This window comes from Venturia canescens, chromosome 2, assembly GCF_019457755.1.
Source record: "Venturia canescens isolate UGA chromosome 2, ASM1945775v1, whole genome shotgun sequence".
Classification (NCBI taxonomy): Eukaryota; Metazoa; Arthropoda; class Insecta; order Hymenoptera; family Ichneumonidae; genus Venturia; species Venturia canescens.
The window spans coordinates 15,946,984-15,961,798 of record NC_057422.1 but is presented as its reverse complement, the minus strand read 5'-3'; the positions used below and the strand labels follow the sequence as shown (position 1 = coordinate 15,961,798).

The 14,815-nt window shown below is 38.9% G+C and overlaps 1 protein-coding gene across 2 annotated transcripts in view; it reads right to left on the bottom strand.

The window, feature by feature from the left end:
• LOC122406066 (putative aminopeptidase W07G4.4) overlaps nt 1–14,201 on the bottom strand; it is a 65,207-nt gene extending 51,006 nt beyond the window's left edge. The window contains exon 1 of one of the 2 annotated variants that reach the window (XM_043411268.1): nt 13,450–14,201. The gene's annotated coding sequence lies outside the window, so the exon portion shown is untranslated. The remainder of the gene's footprint in view (nt 1–13,449) is intronic. The other variant, XM_043411265.1, reaches the window with a different exon arrangement.
• Between the last annotated feature and the right edge of the window lie 614 nt (nt 14,202–14,815).

Here is a 14,815-nt window from a genome sequence, read left to right as displayed (position 1 = left end):
ACGCAACGAAACGAACATCAGTAGAAAAAACTCGATTTTATTTTCTATTCGGAAAGACGCAGATACTTGGCAAATAAAATTTCATCTCGTGACTGAATAAACAAAATAATTTATTGGAAAAAAAACGAAAATACTGAAAAAGTTCCTTCAGTGCGAGTGTCTCTAGACAAAACGATTGAAACGAAAAGGGAAATTGTTTCAACAACCATGATGCCGTGTAATTGTAATATGATATTGGAGTGCGAGTGAAGTTTCAAAGTGTCATAGAGTACAAATCGAAATTAACTACAAGCTTTGTATCGACCTCTTGTTCGATATCCTTTGACCTCACACGCTCTGTCATACAAGTTTCCCTCCACATTTTCCCTCACATAAATTTCATTTTCGTTTATTTATCGTCTCGGTAATTAACTTTCGCTAAATTATAAAAATAACTCAAAGTACTTTGCTTGATGTATAAAACGGATGTTCAATATCCCTCGAACGTGAGATAGAACAGATGCTATTTTAGAACAGAAGTAGCTGCTCGAGGGTATAAAAAATTAGGTGTTGTGCTCGAGGGTTAATGATTAACCAAGAGAGTATCACGTCGGGCATTCGTTTCATCGCACTTGGCTGCCCACCGCGGTTTAATTACACGTTTAAACTCCCTGGCACATATTTTATTCATCAATGTGAAATCGCACGATTTTACTGACCAGCACAGAGTTCCGAATAAAGAGGAAGACAATCATAAACCGAACGAGGGTGCTGTCGTAAAATTCTTATGGTTTTGGTCGCTTTGAGAATCGTGGCAAATATCAATCGTCACTCCAATTTAAAATACATAACTCCGAGCTGGCGTGTAAAACAGGTTTATCAAAAAAAATCAATTGTCATGAAGGAAGCTCTTAAATCGGAGGATTAGTGGTTCTTTGACGAGAAATAAAATTACATCATCACCGCGGATATTCTTCTACCCACTACTTTTGAACGGACGCATTTAAGGTATTTGGATTAGAAATAATTTTCGAAAAAAAGTGCAAATCAAAAACTTGTTAACGCCTCTTTGAATTCCCTGCAGCAGGCTACGTAAAAAGGAATTTTATAGTAAACTAGTATTTATACGAAGAGAGTTTATGCGTGATACGGATTACCGATGAGTTTGCTGGTCGTCAAAAATGAGCTTTTAGCGGAAAAGGAGGACTTAATCGGAGATCGCCACTGGATTTGGAACGAGGAGACGGAAGTGAATTTTAATGGAGAAACTATCGCAGAGAGCACGTTGAAGGATAATTTGAAAAATGAATTCACCGCCCTGTTCATAGGATGATTAAATTAATTATGCAGTAGCAGCGCTTTTCACGTACGGAAATATGGGAGAAAGGGAGAAAAGTATCGCGTACGTTTTTGCACTTTTTTTTCTTCATTATCTCGTTTTCATTTGCTCCACCTCGTGCAAACGTTAGCCTATTGAATTAATATCTATACAAACGATTCGTGGGGGCTGCATGTATAAATTTCACAGATGCGAGGCCGTTAACGTTGGAAAATGAGAGTTCAATTTGCTTCAAACTCCCTCAGCTGCATACACGAACACACAATGACGCATGCAGGCACAGTCGAGCGCGCGGTGCAAAGAGTCGACGAATATCGATGTGCATCGAGTGCAAACACGGTGGAGGAGTTCACGCACAATTCTACCATCCCTCGCTGTTCCTTCCGTTCGCCCGAATCCACCAGCCCTTATTTTTCTCTGACGGAATGTGTTCACGAGGTAACGTCCTCTCAGCCCATCCCCTTGCCACACATTTTCACCTTCCACCCTCGTTCACACGTAATCGATTATTCCTCCCATCGAACGAATAATTTTCGGCGCTATCTGTACTTTCAATTATGCAAATTTTCCGTAACTTCAAGGGACTATGAACTGCTGCTAGTGAACGTAATAATGGAAATATTATGCCGGAGACATTGATACCCTTAAAATAATTAACTAACAGTCGTTTGTACGCCTGACATCGGTGACAATCGTTGAAATTATTCCAAACGTTTTCTGCTGCACCGAACTTCATCGAGGTATGCTGCTCCACAGGACTGTAAGGATCAAGACTCCGCCGGGAGGTGGGAAATGTCCCAAGTGTTCGAGGGTGGAGATAAAATGTTAGAATGACTAAAATTTCGAACAGCTAAAATCTCGAGTTATTACTTCGAATGCGATAATGTGGAGACATATCAATTCGACTAGAGCTTTGAACATCGAAAATAAATAATGTAGAAACTTCAAGGTTCGAAACGCGTTTATATGGATAACAGAATGTAACAATCGCCCATAGAATGACGACTGAAATATCGTTTTTCCGAAAACTCGACTATCACTCTTTCGATTCATAAATTACTACAATCAACGATACTGTGAATATTTACAATTTCGAAAATATAAAAATGAAAGACACTGAGGTTGAAATACTGAAACACCAGAAAGTCGAACGGTCGAAATGGCCAAAAGTTAGAAAGTCGACCGATCAAAATAAAGAAATGCAGCGGAGCTCTCAAAGTACACGCGTCTCACTCGCTCACTTACTCAGGCTGGTCATCTCCAATTTCAAACATCGCCATTTTGACTTTCGCCTTTTCGAGTCCTCGCTATTCTGCAAATCTAAGTTTTATTGGTTCGAAAAATTCACTTTCGATTTTTCGCTACTCTATTTTCTGGTCTGTCTATAAAACTCTCCATTTTGAATTGGAAAATATGAATTTTTGACATTCGGATGGTCTGTCAATATTGAATCCGAAATGAAAACTATCGAAATATATATTTTCGAGTAAATATACGAATTCAAAGAAGGAATATTCGGTTAAAAGTATAATCTGTTAAATTTTCGAAATATCGAGCGTTCTACAATTTGATTATTGGACATATTGGACCCGTGTTGGAGAGATATAACGCCAATGTGTATGGTAAGTTTTGAGATTAAAGCCGAGGGCCTACGAACTTTAACTCAAGTACATGTGTCTTCTGTACTTTAACCCCCGTATCACCTGTATACAAATATTCACTGTGTGAGCATATGTACACTTGCATTGAATATCAGTGACTCGCGCGCCAGATGACAGAAAGTGACGCGAGAGATTTGCGAATATGTCCTGGGCTCGACGAGACCGAATGCTTTGGCAAATTGTGCCAAAGTACCTCGAGCTATGTGGAGTTGTATTTCACCTAGAGAGGAAACACGATACGCGTGCACTTAGTGAACGAACATTTGCTCCCCTTAATATAATATATACATCCATAAAAAATAAACATTCGGTTGAAATTCATACGAGATTCGAAGAGTGTGTTGAATCTCATTTGTTGATGCAAATGTTGATGAATGTAATGAGATACGCGCCTCGATCCACTCGCTATTTCTCTCATACAATGTTTCTTCTGTTCTTGTAAAAAGTTGCGTCATAAAGTTATGATTTATACATAAATGGTTTCGCGATTTTCCTCAATATTTCTCAACGAACCCAAACGACTTCTAACCGTAACTTTGCAAGACACAATCTCTGTTATTACAAATGGAATTTCAATAATTAATAGCTTACGAATTTCCGCATCGATGAATTTTGTCACTGTTTTCCTGTTTTGACTTTGCAGTAAGGCTGGAACCGAGCATCGATCACGTTTTATTTAATCGTCGCCTCAGGATGATAATAAATATTCTCCAGTGTTTGTTTAATCGAAAAATTATTTTTACATTCCACTTTGTTAGGGTAAGAATGAAGATTTCTTGGAATTGAAATAGCTTGCATGGCTTGCATGGCTACAAATTAAATGAAATATTATTATTCTGCAATATGAAAGTTGTTTCACCCAAACAAGACGTTTTTTGTAAAATCAAAATTCTTAATGGTTGAAGACGATGAAGCCACACGAGCTTTTAAAACGTTTGGAGATGAAGCGAAAATATTCAAGATGAATCAAGTAGAGCATTCAATTTTCTACCAAGAACACGATGACTCTAATTTCCATATTCAAGTGGCTTCATCCTAAAAGTGGCTTTGGAAGTGATCGAGCAGGTCCCTCAAACAACGTGTGAGTTTCGTAGCTTTTTGATATTTCAGTGACTCCGTTCAGAGAGATAGAAAAGCAAAGTTTCTTGTCGAAATGTTATAAAGCTCTCCGTGGTTGATTTTTTGCATCGAAGCTCTGGATTCATTATTTTTTGAAACGTTCACAGGGGAGGAATTTTAACATCGTCACGATCTTTTGACCGTGACGACTCATTGCCATAATGTCCGATCAAGGAATGACAGTCAACATTTTTTTTTACGATTCATTGCTGGAGTTCAGTCGACTGTCATCAGCCCTTCAGCTATTGGGTTCGACCAACCGAGGAAACACACCCTGTAGAAACCGGATGCCATTCCTGTAATTCCAGATTCTATATGTACCACTATAATATATAGAATGACCTGCATAAATTTAGCATTTGTGTTAACGGCGTAACAATAAATACAATGAGAGATGAATTGCTCGGTCGCGAGCACAGTTTCCAAAGCGGCAGTGCCGCAATCGACGGGAAGGAAGGAGATTGGCCAGAACAGCGTGGGACGGGCATATATATGTCCAGCTGGCGTAGATACGGAAACTTTACAATGCAAATCCTCGTCTAACTAGTGATCGGTTCACCCAAACTTCTACACGGCTTTTGCTGCCCAACGCTCTTCTCTCTTCTAGTCTCTCAAACTTTAACGTCGAGTTACAACGTGACTGTGGATCTGTACGGGATCACGTACCCTCACTGATGGCCACGTAGGTATACTTCTATCATGAAACGAAGAGTTGGCCTGTCAAATGTTTTTCAGTGCTAAAATTCATTCTGTATGCAAATTATTTTTGTATATTTACTTAGTTTACGTATTCGTAGAGTACTGAGGGAAATTTCAGTATTGCAAATGAGATAATTAAATGTGCTTATCTCATAAATTGGAAAGAACTCTTCTGAAATATGCTGTTTTTTTTAAATGAATTACTTAATGGAAGACTTTTTGCACAAACTCGCTTTTTGTCTTCACAGTGTTCACTATTTTATACAAGCAAACACTGTGAAATTAAACTCGGTTAGGAATTATGATTTCGTAATAAAGTCACGTATTATTGGAAGCGATACTGGCAGAAAAAGTAAAAATAACCCGCTACTAAATTTTTCTTTCATTGCTCACTATGACGTACGTACGTGAAAAACTGATGAAATCCGGGCTGTCGTTGAACAGGAGTTTATTGATGTGACAGCGATTACCAAAGCTTTCACAGCAATTGCCCTGGGTCTCTAGCTTATGAAGGAGGAAACAAAGCTTTTTCGATACATCGAGCTTGTGGGAGAAAAACGGGGAGTGATCGAGGAAACGGATTTATACGAGGACATTAACGCAACCGAGACGAAAAGTGTGAGCGATCGAGATGAAAAACAGAAGAAATATACCATCGAATATGAACGATTTATAAAAGAGAGGATAAAGACGAATCGATGAAAAACGCATTGCTGCTTCTCCCATATCCATTATTTTATGTCTTCGAAATCCCACTCCGCATGTTTTGAAGAAAAAAATAATCTTACTACCAGAACGAAAATAAATGTTATTCGTAAAGCATGAGAAACGAAGGAAGGTGTCTATGCAGCACAGATGATGCTGGCATTTGCTTCCCTCTCCACTTGCAAAGCACTTTTTCGCTCTCGATTATTACGAAAGTTGGGGGAGCAAAATAGTGAGAAAAAGAGAAGAGAAACGGGGAGAATAACGTGCGGGAGTTTTTGCGTGCGTCTCGATGGATCATGTTAGAAGCTCCTAGGAGCTCTTTATACCACCATCGTCGAGGCACACTTGCCCAGAATACTTCGTAAAAAAGACAACAAAGTAGAAAAAACTACGAGAAAAATCAACGTGGAATGGTAATATTATTGAACAAGCATATCCCATCGATTCTTAGGTTACACACGTTTGTCTGCAGCTCTGCCTTATCACAAATATTCGAAGGTCCTTTAAAGAGCGATTTGAGCGCCGAATCACTGTAAAAACAGCGAAGATTCGATGCTCTCAATGACGGCTAGGATTTTTTTTTCATTTCTTTGAAGTTAAAAAAATAAAATGAGAGAAAATTCGAATGGTGTGTTCGCGAACAAGCGTCAAATGGAAACTAATATGTAAATTTGGAGACACTTGAATTCGTGTCAATGACGACTGGGCCACTCGGAAGTAACTCTTCGTTCAAATGTCAGCTAATTCTAACATTTCCATATTGTTGTCGACAAGCTCCATCGCGATAGGGAAGGAACAAGAAGAGCATAAAATTGCTGTTCGTTAGAGATCGAGGAGCCCAGGAATGGCGAGAAGTTATACGTACGAGAAAAAGAAAGACCGGGAAGAAGGCAAACGACAAGCTGGTAAACGAAAACCGAGCGTTGAATCCATCCCACGAGACTTTGACTTCTCGCAGGGCATGCATCGCCATCAAACGAACTCCCTCAAATATATACACCGCCGAGGAAAAAGAAGGATAAAGCAGAGAAGACGAAGAAAGTCCTGAGAGGTGCTTACCCGCTCAAGGCTCTCATCGGTTTTCTACGTATCGAATCCCAATTCTCTCTCCTCTTTTTCTTCCTTTACTCTGTATAGATCTTTGGCCCACTCTTTATTTTCCTACGCGAGTTATTGGGTTCTATCGTTCGTATATCTACAGTAGCTATTCCAAAGCTCGCCAAGGTATCCGACTTGCTGGTCGATTGTGCCCACTCTATCCCAACTCTTCAAACATACTGGTCGAGTGACATCGGACCCTACTTTCTCTTCGCAAGAACGTTAGTTCTATCAGCACCACGAGATTCGACATTTCACCGAGTAAGAAAAGAGAAACAAGTATTGGCAAATCGTTCTGTAGAACCGTGATTTGTTGACACTGGAATAAAATCTGTTTTCCAAAATCTCAACGATTTATTCCGCTGAAAAATCATTCCTATTGTTGAGCTATTAATTGAGATGATTTTCGTGAGAAAATTCAAGCTGGCAAAGGGATCGTTCAAACTATCTGTCGAATCCTATTGCATATAGAATTTAATGAGGATCTTGCTTGATTCAAACTGAAAGTTTTTTTGAATCGACTATCCCCATAACACTTTATCCTGAACTTAATACAAACCACACTCAAAAGTACGTTCTACACTTTACCGAGAGATGGTTGAAGTTTTAATAGTAAAGGAGTTAAGAAAAAACTTGGTTTTTTTATTTCAACGTGAGAATAGAATGCAATTTGTATAAACGTGACACGACTGACGAGATATTGTTATTTTGTCAGGATATTCTGGATGATTAATTATCCTGAAATGTATTCTGCCAGAATGAGAAAAAAATGAAATATTCAATATTATTCATGGTTTTCTCGTATCTTCATCGTGACAGGTGATAACGTATTTTCGATGGCTTCGTAATTCTCGAGCAAAACTCGAATTTCCTTTACTCGAAATTTTTGAATGTTTTACCATTCGTGTATTTTTATTTTTTTTCTTCTCTCTTAATGACTCGAAGGATAATGCGAAGTCAGAAGGAATGTCAAGGCAGGGGGGTTAATTACTGGCTATTGAAAGTGAAGAAATCAGCATTGTATATTTATTTGAAGTGCTCCTTCTGGTGCCTTCTGGACTTGAAAGTATATTATTATTCAATCGCGAGAAAACTCGAAAGGGAGTTCGCGAATATTTCGAAGGTTCGTTTTCAATATCGCTTAAGCACGAGAACTTCCCCGAATATCGATAGCCTCGAGCGTGACGGTAATTTTCCATAAATTTTCCATTCAGCAGAAACGTTCGGTCTTCTACACTTTCTCGGTCTTTCCTCCTCCCGATTCGTTCTCATCCCCCATCCATCAACGTTCATAGTTATGCTGTCGCTAAAAGGATATTACGGTGACGAGAACTTTTTTTCCTAACTGCGCGGTGGAAATATGAGAAAAAGTGAGAAAATAAAACGAAAACGCTGAATTTCGACGAAAAGACTATCATACTGAGGTTTTTTTCCAGGTATCGAATGCTTCCGATTACTGGCTCATTTCTATTTGGTATAGAGTTTTCTTGACATTTTTATTTAAAGCGAATCGTTAATGAAAAACTGAACAAACATTCCCATCAATTTATCATGCGCTTTATTCATGCTACGACTACGAGCTTCCTGTCACGATTGAACGATTTTTTAGAATTTATTTCTTGCAGGAACAAACGTATTCTCCATGGATAGTTCATTACACTGTGGATAATTGTAAGAGAACGTAAAGGTCTTGAACTAAGCCCTCCAACAGCTCCAGTCTGATCGACGTACTGGCAGCGGTCCAGAAGTAGTTAAGTGATTTCCCTTTTTTGCCAGCAACTCAGCAAATAATGTACCTACGGATAACAGTGAAACGCGCACTGAATTTGAATTACATCGAGCAAACTCAAATATTCTCTATTGATCGAAAAAGCTACGATTCTGACTGCCGTGGTGTTATTTTATATTGTTTTTAGTCTTCAATTCGAGAAGGGTGTTCGTTGTTTCATTATTATAAAAAGTTTGCTGTTGTGGAAAATTTTCCTTCAGTGCTGCAAATACGAGCAGATGTTGAAAACCATCGTACAGATTTTCGAAGAAGTATTTAACTTAACGTGCATCATTCTTGTGTGCAGACTCTGTTGTTTTAATTGTCTTATTTCTCATTAAAAGGTCTCTCTTAAGCGCCTTTTCTCTGGCGACTTATGAAGGTGGGACACTTTGGTCGAGTGTAAGCTTGTGAAATCTATGTAATAAATGTGAAGGTCGGAGCCTAACACTGGTGCTTGAATCGAGTGAAAAATGCAAATGAAGACGTGCATAATGTCTTGGGGTCGCGAGCTGCTACCGAGTCTCGTGATGAAAAACGAGTAGAAAAAGAATGGAACGGAAGGAAGAGCTAAATGAATGAGGAAACATTTCCACACTTGATAACGCGCAACAAAACGAATTGGCGGAAAAGCGTAGACAACATTTTTCTCCATTGGAGCATATTCGACCGTGATAAACGTGTGTTTCCCATGTGTGCGTGTCAAGGATTCGTGCCGCCTATAGATTTTTGGCCCATTTATTTTGAAATCGAATCGAATATTCGGAAAATCATTTTGAACGCGATTTCCACGAATCCCAATGAAAAATTGGCTCAATTTCACCTGCGGTTACAGATTTGTCGGTTGCAGTAAATAACAAATGTCTCATGACGCGAAAGGGCTAAGCCCGCGCGTTGAACCATTTCACTTGTGGTTCATAATTCATATCTGCAAGATTATATCCCCGCGGGATTTCCCACGTCAATTGAACAGTACTAAAAACTGTAACAGCCTCGAATTGAGCCGATTCTGCGCGAGCATTCTCCTCGAAATAATGCAATATATGAAATAATGAACACTTTCGTCAGCTGCTCTATTTCCCTCGATTCTTTTTTCCGTTAAACAAATGCCCTAACTGGTCTAGAAACAAGATGAATCACGTCGATCCAGTATTCATGTATTTTCAAGGATTTGTGGGAGAAAAAAATGAATGAATTCATGGAAAAAGTTTCATTTCCCAATGTAACGTTTCTACGCACGCGAAAATTAATGGATACAAAAGTAAATAATTATACCAGTGCAATAAAAACAGCCCGTTCATTACTCCACCATAACCGCTTTTTATTACCAAAGTCTCGAATATACTAAAAAGAAATAATGTTAAATTGCATGGTGGTGATAAAGTCGAGGGCAACGTTAGCTCCATGCACCAGCAGAAGTAAATGACTATGATTTTGTTTTTTCAATACTCAAGTTGTTACCTCTGTACACGCTCCGTTGGTAAAAATCGCTTGGGTAGGATTTATGAATAATCGTGTTTCGCGAGGATTATTTACCATGTAAACGAATTAATGTTTCTATATGCATATGCATTGGTGTGTATATGTTGTATACAGGCATGGGTCACAGACGACATGATTTGTTGTAGCTGATGGAGCGAAAATTGAGCGAATGTGAAAATGGACTCGGTACCTCATTCAACTCCATTCGCGAGCCCCCCTTCGTACAGGATCGATCTGTCCAGCTATTCACAATTTTACGAACGACCTACAGGCAAATTTTTTTCGCTGATTTTCGCTCGCTCGATTCTGTCATTAATTCCGTATTTTCCTATACGAGTCAGAAACGTCACAGACAACTTTTGTCTCCATTATAACACGCACTCGATAGTTTTTTCATTTTTATTTTTTTATATATAACATGGAATAATGCGATTCGCAAAACCTGCATTGATGTGAAAAATCATGGAAAAATTATAGAGAAAAAAGAAGTGCTCGGGCTGGGGTTTCTAGGAGTTTCCTGGGAGAATTCTTCACTCAGAAAAATCCTCGGGGAAAAAAACTGCGTGCCGTACCTTTGAAAATTTCTCAAAAAAAATCCTTTTAAAAACTCGCGGTCGATTTCGAGATATTGGGCGAGTGAAAATTCTTTGATGAATTCACGACCATGAGTGATAGGAACTTTACGAAAATCAAGCAAAGCACTGCCAAGTACTTCATCGGAATTTGTTTTTTTCAATACTTATTTTTTCCCTATTTTTTATTACAGCGTTCCTGCTGTTTCTTGCGATTATAAGGTTTTCGAGAAAAGGTGAATGGCTATTCGCAGCTGATTTTTATTACCCACTTTCCACTATAATGCTCATGCCGTGCGAGCTTGCACGCGACCGAGTTTTGAAATAAAAGCGATAGTCTGATCGCGTTTCCGATACTAATGGCTGACATCCGCGGAAACGATGTATCTTTCTCTCTCACACTCTTTAGTGAACATACCGTGGATTAATACCTCTGCTATCGACCAAAGTTCACACGTTCTCGTAAACACGAATTGGTATGTTCCGACACAGATCGTTACTAGATGTCAAAAGAAAATGAGTAAGGGAGGTAGAGATTTCAGAGAGAGAAAGGAAAATGAATTTGACTGCCTCGCATACTTCCAATATTTTATTGTATGCAGATAAAACTGTCACTTTTCAAAAGTTCAAAGTTTTGGATAAAATATTTGAACAATGATATCGTTTAATGAATTTGTTTATTTACTCAAAATGAGTATATCGCGCATCAAAAAATCTGTGTGCATTTAAACCGATGAATATATGCGGCGTTTTATGGAATAATGGTTCCCCCTTAATTGTTTTATTCGTCTCTAGTGAATTTGCGCAAAAATAAATTTCTGAGGAATTAAAACGAGGAAAAAATCAGTTAGATTGAACTTAAGGAAAATGAAGGATGAGTGTTCTAGGGAAATATCTGTTCGAACCCTCGTGCTTGATAAAGTTTGTATTGTAAGACTTGTAGAGAGTCGTATCAAATTGGAGATGCCTGCTTACCAAAGAACAAGCTCCATGGAAGGGAAACAAGAGGAAGAAGAAGAAGAAGAAGAAATGTATAAGCAATGTGAAAGTTTCTAACTGACGAGGTTCCTAGGCAAGTTTATTCGATACGAGAAACAACAATCTAACTGAAATTCATCCGGAAAACAGTACACTTTCTACTAGGGACAACAGAGATCAAGTGAAGGCAATGAACGTAAGAGGCTTGTATTATCAGTTTTAGTCCAAGTTGCCATCGAGCTGTCTTTGAATCTTGCTGGTAGCAAAGGTGTACTCGCGCAGTACATGGTGTGGGGCTCTGTGTGTCGGAGTTGCAAGAAGGGTGGAGCTCGCGGTCCAGAGTTTCATCCTTCACGTCCATCTCGTTTCCTACAACTTTAACCCTCTCCATTGTTCTCTCTTCCTTTCAACTCTTAACCCTTAGTTTCAACTTTTTCATCCTTCGTTTTCCTCCTCTTGCTTCTACTATCTATTCAGCCTTCTTCCCCTTTCCCACGTCCTCGCTCTATCCTCTTCCTTTATTTTGCTCCCGTTCAGTCTCAGCATCTTCGGTTCTCGAAACTCAATCTGCTAACGTCAATCAACCTGTCCAGTCACGTGCCTCGTAAACGTTCGACTTCTTTCGTTACTCGATCTCACCTCCCACTCATCCATATATATCTGATCAGTGATAGCGGTGCAACGTTCATAGAGACCGGCCAAGTAGCCCGCGAGGTTCAGTTATAAATAGCCGATGCTCGCTCGCGAGCATCGTACAGCGGACCTTCACTGTCGAACTGTTGCGCCTTCCTTTTCAACTGATCCATTCATAGAGAACATTCTTATCGTTCTCGCTCACGAAGTACAAAAAGAACTCGTACTTGAAATAATCGATTTGAGAAGAAGCTTATCCCGTTTCATTTGAGCATTCACAAAAAGAGACTCCATTGAGCTGTGCGAACAGAACCAACGCAAACTTGCTTAAGCTGTTAATGCGCTACGAATGAAAATCCACTTGAAACGTTTCATTACCAAATTTTACCCAATTTCATGAACTCGGTGGAAACTGCTGGATGAATAATCAAACGGAGCTCCACGTATGCACGTGGCAATGAATTTTACAATCTTCACGATATCGCTTCAACGCGATGAAAAACATTAATAAAATCGATAGCGACGGATCGTCGCGTCACTTCCAACCGTAAAACAGGAAAGTCGATAGTACAGTTCGGTTGCCCCGACTTATCCTTTCGAAAAGTTATTGATCCAATCGGAATGTGTGTAGATTCAGTTACCTCCTTAATAAAGCGAATATTAAATACTAAAAAACAAGCAAATTGTTGCAGTTCGTTGTTTCGAAAGAAAACATGTAAAATGTTGGGAAAGTATCAAAAAGTGAATTCCGATAGAAAAATAGCGCAAAGACGTGATAAATTCTATTGATACTTTTTAGATAAAAATCCATGAAAAAATCTCAAAGTGGCTACTTTGTTGGATGCCTTCCCCAAAGGTAATATAGTGAAATAGAAAAAAACGATAACAATTGTCCCATTTTTTCTACTTATTGTGTTGAATTGAATAAACAGAAAGACAATATATGACGTGATGGATGTCACACCTGTTGACTGATTATTTCCTGTGAAAAATTAACCCGAGTTCGTCGCGCCTGTCTACTCTTTTTAAATAGCGGTCACATTTATGACCTACGTTACGTCTTTTCCTCATTGTTTCTTTACTAAATGGCACAAGGTGTTAAACAATCACGCGTTCTTTTTCAAGGTTCTTGGCTTTATTTTTTAAAATAAAAATCGAAAGGTCTCAATTTACAACTACTGCATTCTATGTTTCGAAATGGATTAATCGACGTAATGATTTCTCATTCGTCTTAATGTGATGAGAGGTACCATTTTTAGCCACAGTATCAGTATTGTTTTATTTTCATAACGAAACTTCAATAATACTTGGTTAAAGGTTTTAATTAAATAGCTTATCCAGAACTTCAGTGACGCTCAAAAGGGGCTGAAGGCAGCTATAAATAGTACTTGATTGAAATAAAAACAAGTGAACCTTTAGCTTCTGCTCCTTATGACATTCCTAACGTCATAACCACGAGTGCTCCCGTTGATGCTCGTTATTTTTCTTCGTTGTTGAATAAGCAAAACAATGTACCAGTGGGAAATTCCAAGTAGAAGTTGCGGCTCACGATGTATTCATTTGATTTTCAAAATTCATCGACGCACGTGCACCCACGAATAAACGCGTTTTAGAGACTCCGATACGTTTTGATCGGCGCCAAGATAAGAATCAACGAGTCATGGACGAATGCTACGATGATTAAATCAAGAGGTTGATACCGTGTTTCGCATCGTTGTGAAACTTTGCGTTATAAAAATGAAGACGTAACCAATGTGCAAGGCAGACATTATAATAACAAAAGTAAACGAAAGTGCCGGATATTTGTATACGTGGTTTTGTCAAGGTAACAACAAAAGCGGCTGCTTTAGCTACGAGTTTTTGTGTGCACCACGGTCAATCGACGAGACGAAACTGCTTCACGATCGTGGTAGGTCGCCAACTTATTTAAAAAACCACGAACAAAGCGTGCCGCAGTCGTGAGCCGCGAGTTCGGCTCACGGATTCGTCGGTCCTCCTCGTTCGCTGTGTTCACGACCAACACGCGGCAATGCACCGTGATTCTGACCACTTTATCACGCTCTTACGTGCACACGTGTGTGTTCGTCTACGTACGCGCGTGAGCATTAGTTTTCAAGGCCGCGGAATCGCGGGAGAACTTCCAAGCTATACTCGCCGGTAAGAGTGCAGACTTTTTTCTCGCCGTCCAACTTGACGCCACCGAGAAACTAATCAGCAACGAACTTTGCTAGTGCTTCGTCAAATCGCGAAACAATCGACGCTCAAATAAAAAATAGTTCGAGAAAGCAACAGTAACACTGACACGAAAGGAACGAAGAAAATATTTTTTCGTTCATTTATTCATTAAAATCAACGCGAACACCTGAACGTCAGGAGAATTAGCAAAGCTTATGCATACTTGTTGCTTTATCTTTTAATTTCAAGCATGACCTATGAAAAATTGCAAATTGAACATGCCACACAATGTGTAAAACTGACACGCGAATAAAATTGTTAAAACATGGAAGATAAAGCAGTTATTGTTTCTTTACGAAAATACCGTGAAATTGCTGTGAGCTTAAACAATAAAAATTCATTATAATTTGAAAAAAATTCATTTTACTTAATAATTGCCACAAAATAGTATTTTTTCTATACTCACTCTTTCTGAGCATATAGTATGTCACGTCAGTGTAACCAAAATAAGTTACGAACATTTATACCGAACAATTTCTATCAATGATTATTATCTTGGTTTCAACGAACTACAATTACGTGCATAATTGCTCAACTTCATTGA